At 38.2% G+C, this 12,583-nt stretch overlaps 1 protein-coding gene across 4 annotated transcripts in view; it reads left to right on the top strand.

Annotated features, from left to right (window-relative positions):
* Positions 1 to 12,583, top strand: part of LOC112693925 (storkhead-box protein 1) — a 45,869-nt gene that overhangs the window by 11,856 nt on the left and 21,430 nt on the right. Inside the window, exon 1 of one of the 4 annotated variants that reach the window (XM_025569196.1) lies at positions 10,550 to 10,632. The exons of the other annotated variants lie outside the window; for them this stretch is intronic. The gene's annotated coding sequence lies outside the window, so the exon portion shown is untranslated. Of the gene's footprint in view, positions 1 to 10,549; positions 10,633 to 12,583 lie in introns of those variants that run through there. 4 annotated transcript variants of the gene reach the window in all.

The raw sequence follows: 12,583 nt of genomic DNA on the forward strand, positions 1-12,583 counted from the left end.
AATCGCTGCGGTGTACGCACGTCGTACGCTGTCGAAATCGCGCAAACGTGTTTTTCCACTAGAATTTCGTTGTTTCCGTTGCGTGTTTTATTCTTTACCGTGTAACAAATGTTTTCGTGTTACCGCGCGCCCACGATTGTTGTCATTCGGCAAACGAGATTTTCATCGATAGCGCATGTTCTGCAGTACTTTTCGTCGCTCTCGTCTTTTTTTTTTTTGTGTTTCTTTTCGGTTTTCTCCGGGGGAAAAAAAAACGTAATTACATTAATAACAGTAATCGAATTCATGGCGTACTTCCGCAGTCGGTTCATCGAATGCTTCTTGTACATACAGAGTTAATGCAATATACGTGTGTGTATACATAGTTAAGCCTGCCGTCGCACGCGCGCTCCCCGAGATCCTCACGTTTTCGTCGATCGTGTGCCGCTATCCTTACGATACACACCCGTTACGTTACATATCTGTTTCTTATACCGTGGTCAACGTCAGACCGACGACACGACGACGTGCAACCGGGTCCCTAATGTTATCCTCCAACACGCGCGCGTTCGCGTACACATTACGGTTGTGTATTTGGACCGTCGCACACGACTCTACGGATCACGCCGAGCCCGTTACGAGTCTGTACCTGCGACAGTCCGATGCTATTTTAGAAACGCTCGAAATTTTCGTTTTCGGCCGACGACGGACGGGGAAAATAAAAGCCGTTTGGATCGCACCTCGAGTATGACGGTTATATGTACATACCCGTAAATGTGGCGCGTGCGTATCGCAATCGAAACGTTCACAGAACTTGAAAACATCAATTCAGTACTGGAGTTCGACACCGGCGATCGGTACTTTTCACGTATACATGCATACGGTAGTCGTTTGCGTTGGACGATTCCGACACGTAGTGCATAGTAGATCCGAAATCGTTTCCGGGAAAAGAACAAAATAATAGAGAAGAAAAATCAATTATTTCCGTGCGCAACACGATGTTACGCATATACGTACGTCAGCGAACGCGCCCATGCGCGTACTTTTTGTAACCTATATCGCATGCACCCGGTGTGGCGGCGTCAGGGACGGCCCCGTCAGGGACACGGCCCTGCCCGAAAACGCCCGGCCCCATGAACGGTCCTACCGCTGGCCTGACCTTAAACGAAATGTAATAACAGCGGTTTTTCGCGAGCAGAATTATTTTCGAAGTAGTTTCGGTCGCGGTGTCGTAATCGTTCGAAATGTTAAAAAAAAAAAAAAAACAGTAAAATTAGCTCATACTAATTATTACCACTGTTGGCCTCTTACAGGTCCTACCCGAAAAAAAAAAAATACAAAATCGTGGTCACTGCGTGCACCTTAACACGTTGTTACGCGCGCAAGACGATAGCCGTACCGACCGTCGGCGTAAACGGCCGTCGTCACACCTTCCTTGGCGCGTTTCGACCGCGCTCGTTTACAGCCTAGTTCCGACGGGCCGTGTTACCGTGGCGCGTGCGCAGTGCCTACCCGCAGCGACGTTATTGCGTTATTGCGATGTCCAAATTAATCGCACGATTTTTCTCGTTCGACCTATTACCACAACATCGGTCGCTACCCGTTGGGCGGAACCCGTTCAATACCGGTGCGCGAAATTTTCGGGACGCGTCGTATCGTTCCCGTTGTTCGTATTTGGTCTCTCGTATTCCGACGAGATAGGTTACAGGATGGATGGTACAACACATGCTAGCTGGTCGAAGAATTTTTTTTTTTCCGATATTTTTTTTTTTCTTTTGCTAAACGCGCCCGTAAAATATACGACGACGCGCGCGCGACCGTTCGAATTGCTAATTTTCCCACGTATCGAAAACGTTATGACTAGTACGCGCGCGTACGTAAAATTAACTTTCGTTCGACCCGTTAACCGAATCACTTGTACACGGGATCGCATCTAGATGTTTGGCGACCGACGGTGTCCCAAGGCCGGTTGTGGTCGGTAACGTGTGCGAAAAAGTTCGAGTCGTCTCCGGTGCTCGTAGGGCTGTGCGCTTGGTAACTGGTATTCCCCCGTCAATGCCATCGGCGTATAATTGTTGTTTATCGCGCGTGTGTTATAAACTATATTTCACTCTACCGGCTAATATTGCAAAAAAAAAAAAAAAAGAGAAATCTCTCCTTGTTATTCGCAACAATACTTTTAACTGCTTTATAAAATACTGTTTAAATGTGCAACTGTTTAATCACGAATCGCACCGTACATTTACTTTAATTATTCGTCAAATGATGATGATGACTTGATGATCCAGCGTGTATTTGAAAACGAATATATTAAACTATAAAATACAGTCGGGCCGAGAAAAACAAATTATGGTAATTAATACGTGTTAAGAATAATTAATCACTGGCGCGCTGCAATCACAAGAAACGCAAAACATTCAAACGACCGTGACTGAGCTTTAACAAGCTTATTTTTATAATCAGTTTTTTCTTCGTTTGCACATTATCCCAATAAACCGAAGCTGAGCGCGCGCGAACATCTCGCATCGTGTTACACCACGAGTATATAATTAAGAAAATGGCTACGTTTTCTTGTGTAATTCACTATTACACTGTTAAAATAATAATCTATGCATACGTCAGTAGACGCAGTATTTAACATCTAATACCGTTTAGTTTTCGATAATCCTTTGCGTTTCATTATTATTTTTTTTCTCTACGCCTATGAAATACTATAATTTGCAAATTTTATGGTCCATTGAACATAGCGCACATGTAGTAGGTGTACCGTCGTCGCCTAACATTGAAACTATAATATACTACGATTAATTCAATACAATAGTTTTTTTTTCGCCTATTGAGCGGTTCGAGTGCGTTATTAAAATAGAGAATTTTAGATTCAATATACATGTCATACAACAACAATAATAATCATTATTATTGGCAAGTGTATATATTTATTTTTATTCATTTCAAAGAGCCAACGTTACAACTGAACTGTAGCAAAAAAAATGAAGTAAATTGAACGCACGCACACCTATATTATACACGTTTTGCATATTTATGCGCTATCCAGTTCAAAGCATTTTTTTTTTTCCGTAATGATATTAGACGAACTGTCGTTTATTTTTGCGAATCGACCGTTACGTCTGTGTTATTTATAATGTATACGATTTGATAAGGCAATAAAGGAAGACGGGGATACTCGCTATGTCATCTCGTGCAGTAAAATATTGCATGTGAACAAAAACTATAATATTAATAACTGCAAATTTATTGACCGTAAAGTTTTCATAGTTTATTCGTTCGCTGAAGTTAATAATTATGTACGAGATTAATCAATTCGGTTTTTTTTTTTTTTACCATAGCCTTGTCTTCTCGTCTTGTTTTTATTTTTCAAACCCAGCGAATTAAAAAGTAAATCAATCATAGTTCTTACTTATTACGTTCCCAGAAATCTATACTCGAAAACCAATACTAACGTATTGCAAACGTCAAAATGTATAATTATAGCGGTAAGCCATTTCTTATTTACCGATATGATATCTAATCTAATTTCTCAATTACACCGCATATTTCATTACGAAAAATTGCATTAGAACACGTTCCAAATTTGTAGTCAACAAGCTCTCTACTTACAGGAAATATTTTGTTATTTTTCCTTTTTGATTTATTATTTATATTCGTTGTGTTTAAAATGTTTGGTAAAAAAAAAAAAAAACAAACAAAAACAAAACAAAACAGAGACAACACTAACAACAATAAAGACAATTAAATAGTATCACATAGAAAGAGGAAATATAAAATTAATGTTTATGTTGTTAGAAAAAAAAATACTTTTCAAACTCTAAATTTTAATTAAATACAGTCTTTGAAATGTAATTGACAATCACTTTCAGCACTAGGTCGACATTAAAAATAATTGTTTCCAACCAAATTAGGAAACTTTAACCATCGTGAACTTTTCCACGCTAACCAGAAGAATAAATTTGTATGTAATTTAGTTCATAAATTAAAGTCAGTTTGTTTATATGAAGTAACATAAATAAATAATAATCTTGAGTAGAACAAAACATAATTAATGATATCCTGTATACTTAAATTAAAAATCGATTCATAAATAAGCGTAAAAGCAAATTTATTATTTACCCTCGATTCAATTTGATACCTGTGGTTAAAAACTACTTAATGGGTTGCTTACTTTTTTTTTGTTATTTTAAAAACTCAACTAAATTTTTATAATTTTTTATTTGAATTTCAGATTTTTATATTTTTATAAAATACAAACATTTGGTAGTTGGATTCGTAACTTAACAATTCTAAGTGATTTCCACGAATGCCACGAAAAATGAAATTATTAAAAAAAAGTATTTAAAAAAAAAAAAAGTAAACATTAACTAAACCCACGAAATGAACCTTGGGCCTCAACACTTTCATAATTTGGAATAATGATATGTTTTATTTTTATATATTTTTATCATAGCACTTTATTAAAAGCACACTAATTTGTCGGTATCGTTATATCGTGTGCGAGCTGTTACCAAACGGATTTTCGGATACGTCATATTAATTCATTATGAGGAATGATGGTGCTAGATCGTTTCGGAGATAATTCGCGTTATGCGAATCCGGTTATTGTGGCAATGGAGAGGCTTATACGAATGATAGTATTAAAATCTTATGCGACTGACGTAATCCGTGAATTGAGCAAGTGACGTGCGAAGTCCTTACCACAGACTCGTGAGCATTATTGGGACCGAAACGAGTGGAAATATTGTAATTCGTAGTTGTCACAGAACTGAATAATCTGATAGAAATTACAAAATCCGAACAAATCTTAAAATGCAATTTGTACCGAGGACACACCAACTATTTCACGACAACGGTTTTAAAAACGTTTTCATGTCCTAATAATTCTAATTTAAGCACATAAAAGAGAAGAGCAAAAAAAAATACTAAGTACCTCATTATGTCAAACAAATTTATACTCTGCTCGTGAAACGTATGTGTGCGTGTTTTTAATAAAATAGATAATGATAATCTTACCATGAAAATAATTCGTCGAAAGAAAACCGTTAGATCAACGTAAAATTATAATCTTATGTACGCGTAACCTAAAGAATTTTCGTCATGAGTTTTTTTTTTTGGTTCGTTTTATTATTAACAAATAAAACAAACAATAGTTAATTGTTTGTATTTCCATAATATCCGGTTGCAGTAAAACAACTTTTATCCGCGTGTACAAGTCGAGCTGAAATGTGTGTGTGCACATTATTTTATACGACATCTTAAGTTCAACTCCAAACGCCATAGAACTACTTTTAAAATGTATTTCATATTTTGTCCTTTGAAAAAAAAAAAAATTCATTGTTATTTGGATTTCGTCACGGACGTCGGTTCGTTGACATTCTTAAACGAGTTTTATAGTTTTACCAAACTCAGATAAAGTATAATTTTAGTCATAAGTGCAGTATCGAGTTTGATTGGTCGGTTCAACGACGAATGCAATTGGTATAGTTGCCCGTAACACTCGGGGATATTAACAGCGTTTTGTTTTTGAACGAAATCGCATTCCGTATTCAATCACACCGAATCACTTTATTATTTTATTCTGAATTATAGGACGACCGTGGACAACACCGCTTGAAATTCCTTGGCCTGTTTTTTTTTCCCCCGTTACAGTTTATTTACCAAAGGAATATTTACGCTTTATTAATCACTGTTACTAAATAGTAATTAATATTGTATGCTATGTATTCCTTTTACAGCAGCTGTACTGTTTCGAAACAGCGCAATAATGTTTTTTCGAGTGTCGCGAGGAAAGTCGATACGGTGCGCGAGAGATGGTTCTTCTTGAATGTTCAAACGGCTTTGAAAGGTCACGGATACGTAGAGACCGAACAGGTCGTCGTCGGGCATTATGGATACGTGTACGCAGTCGAGATAAAAACACTCGTTTCCGTCCGAAGTTACGATACACCACGTTGTACACATACGGTACGATCTTGATAACTCGTTAGGACTTGTCTGAAAATTCGATTTGAAAAAGTTTCCGATTTAGCGAGAGTTCGGATCATCGAGGAAAAAATAAATAATTCGAATTAAACAGTGATGAACATTTTTATTACAACACATGTTTACAATTAATTTTCTATAGACCAGGTAAACTATAAGTACATATCCCGCATACAAATGTATTATTTATACATATAATTAATTAAAGCTGGCCAAGACCGGTGTGCATAAACGTGTCCCGATCACTTTTTTTTTTTATCGGAGATCGACAAGCCACAAACACTTACGCTTTACGGGATCCATTTTCGAAATGACTACGTTTTCCTAGATTACGACTACTTTTCGTTTTTTTACTGAATCGTAATATAGTGATATAGTTATATAATAATAAAGTAATATACTTATAGTGGTGATAAATGATGCGAGTGGAGTAGATTACGGCAATTTGGGAAATTATAAAATACATTTAAGAACAGATGACTCAGATCAAATGAACCGAACGACAGTTTTATGGACCATCACCATTGTTACGTGTCGATGCTAAAATCACGTTTTATTATACACGTTCTAACTGAATACGAGAACGCAAGATGAGCTTATATTATGTCAATAAATTCGAATTAAAAAGGGTCAAAAATATTCGAATCGTTAAGTGTTGACCGCCGTATCAGACTTAATTATTTTCGTTTAATAAAGGTTTTTGAACTAACGACAGTTTACTGCGTACAATACAAATAAATCTATATATCTGTAAATATTTATCCAGAAACATCATAATGGTATTTAACAAAACAAAAATGAACCGTTTCGAAAGTTCTTCACACACGCATTCATTAGACAACATGTTCTCCTTATATTTTAAACGTTCGTTTTGGCGTTTGTTAAGTCAGTCATCAGTCATCGTGGCCGCGGGGCCTATGGGAAGCCTACGTTGGCGAAGTGAAAATTTTCGTAAATCGTCGCTTCGGACGGAAATTTTCACTTTTGTAAACGTGCACGCGCGCACATTATATCGCAGTCATGGGATCCTCTGCGTAGAAACAACAATGGGTGTTATGCGATTCGCTTAATTGCACGCAGGCGCGACGTCTGCTGCCACATTCGTGTACACGTGTACACCACGGTACAGGTAAAATCGTACGCGCACGCGTCGAAAGTGGAAAAAATGTTTTCGAGCACGTTTCAATGTGTCAACGACGCGACGGGTAGGTGTAGATCGTCGTCGTGCGGATCCGGATTCCCTTGATCTTGAACGCGTCAACGACGGCTGGGCTCTGTTCTCGTTTGACCCCACGGTAGGTCTGCGCTACAATAGCGAACCGCCCTAGCTACAAGTTCAGACGAATCGTAATTAGCGTTTATATTTTTATCTCGTAAGGCCCGCGTAAGACTCCGTCCGATGTGCCCCGGAAAAATCTATTTGTAGTACGGGCAATTGCGTTTAAACGTGTGAAAATCTCTCACGTCCTTTTCCCGTCGAACCCTCGCCGACCATATTATATTTTATAGTCGTACGGAAGTCGGACGATATATTATATTCCGGTACTGTTTTGGGTTACCGGCGTTCCCGTGCCCGTCAAACCCATCGAATACGATATTGTTGAGAAAAATTATAGGTTTTTAGTGCGACTTCTTTCGGCTTGTTTCCATCACAACTATAATATTATTATGTTTTGTATACTGGTATTAGCTCTCCCACGGACCTACGCGTATCACATATATTTACACAATAACTCTAAGAACGCGTTTCAACGCTCCAACCAAATTTGGCACGAAACGTCTAATTGAATGGCTTTTTTAAAAACAGAACGGTTGTTAAACGAGTCGGTTTACACACCATTAGCGTAATTAGACCACACATCTCGGGGAGATCTAGTCTTAGTCAATAAATCTAAAATCGTATTTGTTAACCATCGCAATAGAGAGTTGTTATGCCGTTAACCCACTATGACGACGGAATCGAGGATCTAAAGTTTTTTTTTGTATTTTCGCTTTGACGCGCGCCGGTGTGTTACACGTGTTGTTGCTCGAACGTTGTAGTGTTTTAATTGGCGACCATGATTCCGATATTTCGGTGCCCTACGTAGGTTATAGGTCATATCGAACGGTTGTAAAGATTGCGTATCACATTATTAATCCGCTGATTTATGTTCGTACGTCGAACGAGTACACGTACCCGTACGGGATCGTAAACGCTCTGCGGTCGTTGGGTGTGTAGACATAAGACGGCGGAAAAAAAAAAAAAAAAATGTCAGGGATGAACGTCGATCGTGACGAGACTCGCGTGTCGCAACACTGCACGCCGACCAACCGTACACGAAAAGCCCGACCCGGGTCGGCACGATTCGTTTTCCGTCCTCGTACGGTCAGCTCAGCCAGCGGTATTCGGTAGTTTTTCAAAGTAAACATTACCTGCGCGTAAATGTATATCGCGGCACTCTCGCTACGCGCGCGAACGTGTCATTACCGTCCGAAACGTTACTTTCCACTCGCGATTCCTGCACTACATCATTATAAAATGTGTGCGCGTGTGTTCGAAAAACGAAAAAAAAAAATAAAAACACCGTTTACAGCGCGTTTCGATGCAATCGCAACGGCGATAAAAATAATAACGATAACAATAAAGTATACGGTTTGATGTCGTGACGTGTAAGTAACCGGACGGCAATAGTTATTATTGCGAACGATCGAACGTTTTCGAACACCCGCGTCTTTTCGCGCCGACTTTTCCCGTTTTCGTTTTTCCCCCGTCGTAAAAAAAAAAAAAAAACATTTTTTCGCCTACCGCTCGCCGTCGGCAGTTTCGTCCCGGAAACGCGTCTTGTTTATCGACGTCAAAACGACTCGCCAACAGATCCGGCCCGTCATTTGTATTCCGACGTCTTCGTCGCGGTCTCCGATATGATTTACGTTCCGCGATTTCGTTCTCCGTGCGGTACGCGTGGGAAGCGTATAAATCGTTCCAAAGCTGACGCGGTCGCGTTATTCGGTTAGAATAATCGTGGCAGTGCAGTAGCTTTCGACAAAAGAATAACCGTCCGGCCCGACGATTTTTTTTTTTTTACCAACGTAAAACGTACGGTATCGAACCGGAATGTTAATACGTTTTGGCGCGCTTGAAAAACAAGAACAATATTCATCTTTAGGTATGTTTACTTTCTTATACTACGGTAATTGATGGTTGTATCAACCGATTGTTCGCGAATACCACCGTATTTCGGGTACGATATTTATCTTTCATATTTCACCGTCCGCAGACGGAAACTTCATAAAACGTTTAGAGGACTATATTTTTGAGTATACAGACATTTAATGATGATTATTTTTACGACGGGGCATCAATGTATAATTTTATTAGACATATCGTTAACGGCTCGTCTATTCCATATGGTTGTACACACACACACACACACACACACACACAACGCGCGCACTACAATTGTGATAATTCAAGTGTTTGCCGAGTGACTATAATGGCAAAATAATGGATATTAGATAATTTTTTTTCTTCGCTCTCTAATATTATAGCAGTTATATTTCCATTGCCATATGGTTAGAAAACAAATTATAATTTCATATATGATTCGCTTCAAACGATATCATAGTCGACTGTTGTGTGCTTGTCTAAACTTGGCACACTTAGTGGTTTACTGCATAGTGTATCATCCGCACACTTTCTACCGAAAATTGAATTAAAATTATTATTTTCTTCCACGAGCGACTTGAAAATCGTTCGTATTTGACCTGATATCTACTCTCACTCGATCCTGTCACTTGTTCGCTCGTCCAGAGGTCAAATATAATAATAACAATCACCGCGCCGCGATCACCACACCCTTGAAACAACGTGACGCGGCTTCTGGGCGTCTTATCCAATTCGTATTCAATACGGATCAAAATGAAAATGAACTAATTGTATTTTACGTCCGAGTGAATTACAACACATATTTCTAATGTACAATAATTTCTCAAATATAATTTCATACGATTGGACGGCGTATTTATTCATACAGTATCTTTTATAAACAACACACCGTTCGAGTTATTAAAATACACATTGTAAACTTCCGCTATCTATTGCATTTGTTCAATCGTGGTCTTGTGTTTTTTAACGATTGCTTCTACCAAAAACAATTTTGCTCATTGTTATTTCGTAAATACATATGGTCGTCGAAATGCGTTGCCGTTTCGAAGTTTTAACCGAAAATTGTATGGTTTTCGTTAGAATAACAATATACGTATTGCGTATAGGATTTTCTATTTAAAACCCTAAATCAACCCTCCCACGAAATAAGTTTTGTAAGTATTTGCACCCTAAAACGGACAGATGGTTTTCGTCTAGCGGGGTGAAAGAGTGGGATCGTTGAACGTTAGTCTTATGTATGGGTAATCTCCGTTATTGCTTCGTCAGTTACAAATCCGTCACGTCTCTATTGTCACGCGTTTACGAGGTCTGCTTTAAAATTTTTTTTTTTTTAATTATAAGTTAATAACATGTTACGTAAACGTTTATATTATGAAATTCATTCCGAGTATGATTCAATTATTTTTATAGAATTAAATTTTAAAAACTAACTAGTGTCTATTACTATTAGCAGTGTTTCGTAATTTATTAATGTATCTATAGATACTATACGCTATTACTTCGTAGAATCCATGGTAAGTCGTATAATTTATACAATAAATAACATTGAATAATTAAATTTGTCGAATCAATTGTTTGTTCAATTAGAAAATAAAAGAAAAAACTTTAGACTTTCGTTTTTTTTTTTACTTTGATGTTGCATACGACGTTATCTTCTTGCAAATAAATTTCCGTATTCATACATTCAACATCGAATTTATTTCAAATAGAAATTGTTTAGATCATTTCAGATAAATATACACAATTCTGTGAACAAACATATTTAATTTATGGCCAAATGTCTAACAAGTAACAGCTCTCACTGACTGTGAAAAAAACGTGTATACTAAAACTAATGCTATTATTTAAATGTAGGTATTGTATAACGTGGATAAGGTTAAGAAAAATAATGATAAGCTATTTCCATGTAAGATACGTACTTGTAGTGTTATTACGCAATATTCCTTTTGTTATACACTCACATACGCGCACACGTATACGTATCCGTATGCCTTGGACAAGAAGAACATTTATGTGAGTTTATTGTTTCGGTACATTTAAATGATGTACGGTGTAGCGTTTAGGTTGTTCATGCGCGTACCAAGTCAATCGTAAGAATGATGGACTTTTTTTAATCTAACCGTCTACGATTTGCACGTATAAAAATAACGTTTTGTGGTACATCTTATTTGACGGCATGCAAAAGTAATTCTTACGAATATTAGGATTTTAATTTTATTTATTTTTTTTACGTACCTGTCAAATAAATCATTCGGCCTCCTCCTAGGTATAATTTTTACGACTTTAATTAAATATTATATCAGTCATGCGTCATATCATGTGTATATACGTACAAGTTTGTGGTAGATTTTTACGCATGAACAATGCGTATATTTCATGTAATAATTGCTTGTGCTCGTAAAAATACAGATCTACACGTTTTTACCGCAAACTTAACCTTAAAACATAATACAAACGCGAAACGTACGTACGCACTTGCAGCATTACGTATGCAACACTGTAAGCGTTAGTCGGTCGCGAATTCTATTCGGTCACGTTTTTAAACTTCCTTTGAAGAAAAAAATGATGTTCTTTAGAAACAAAAAAAAAAAAAAAACCTCTACCGCATATATTATACTATCGATTATTCGTATACGGCGCAATCGCGTGTTAATCGTTATAGCTACATATTACGGTTCGGCGTACGGCGTTTGCCCCACAGCGACAACGTTTGCCCACAAACATACACCGCCCAGGACATATCCATCGGTAACGTGTTCCTCCGGTAACGCAACGTGACGGATTCGTCCTGCGTACGGGCGCGATTTCAAATGCGCTCTCCGGTCTCGCATAAAATATGATTAACATACGTATCCTTGCACAGCGTTCGTGTTATCCACGCGATCCATCTCCGCGCCTCCGTACGCCATCGCCGTATCCGTATCCGCGCGTACGTGGATCTCACGGAGATACCGTCACCGGCCGGTATAATAACGCCTCGGACCGGGTATCTGTCGTGCGCCTGGTACGTTATATCGGTGTATTGATGTCGTGAAAACCGTCGGCGTATTTAATTTATGATCACGCGAGTACCTGTTATAGATATGTGTGTATGAGTGTACGATACTCACGCCGCGGTCGAGGTCCTGTTCGTACGCGGCGCACGTTGAAAACCGACGACCCCGCCTCGGGGTGGAGCGCGCGGTCACCTCTATCGCACGAGCGTCTATAGATCTACGACTCGTGTTCGAATTAATTATGATCGATCGGTCATTAGAACATCGGTGCGATGAACACATTGTATTACGCACGTGAATCATATTTGTTTTCGAAGGGGAAAAACGCGTACATCTCGTCCGCGATTTTTTTTTTTTTTTTTTTTCACGCGGGTACGTAGACACCACGTCGTCGCAGTCGACACGACATGTTATTATTATTATTTTTTACTATCGTTATTATTATTATTATCATTATAATTATTATTAT

The sequence above is a fragment of the Sipha flava genome, unplaced genomic scaffold (genome assembly GCF_003268045.1).
Source record: "Sipha flava isolate LNK unplaced genomic scaffold, YSA_version1 120_pilon_pilon, whole genome shotgun sequence".
NCBI lineage: Eukaryota > Metazoa > Arthropoda > Insecta > Hemiptera > Aphididae > Sipha > Sipha flava.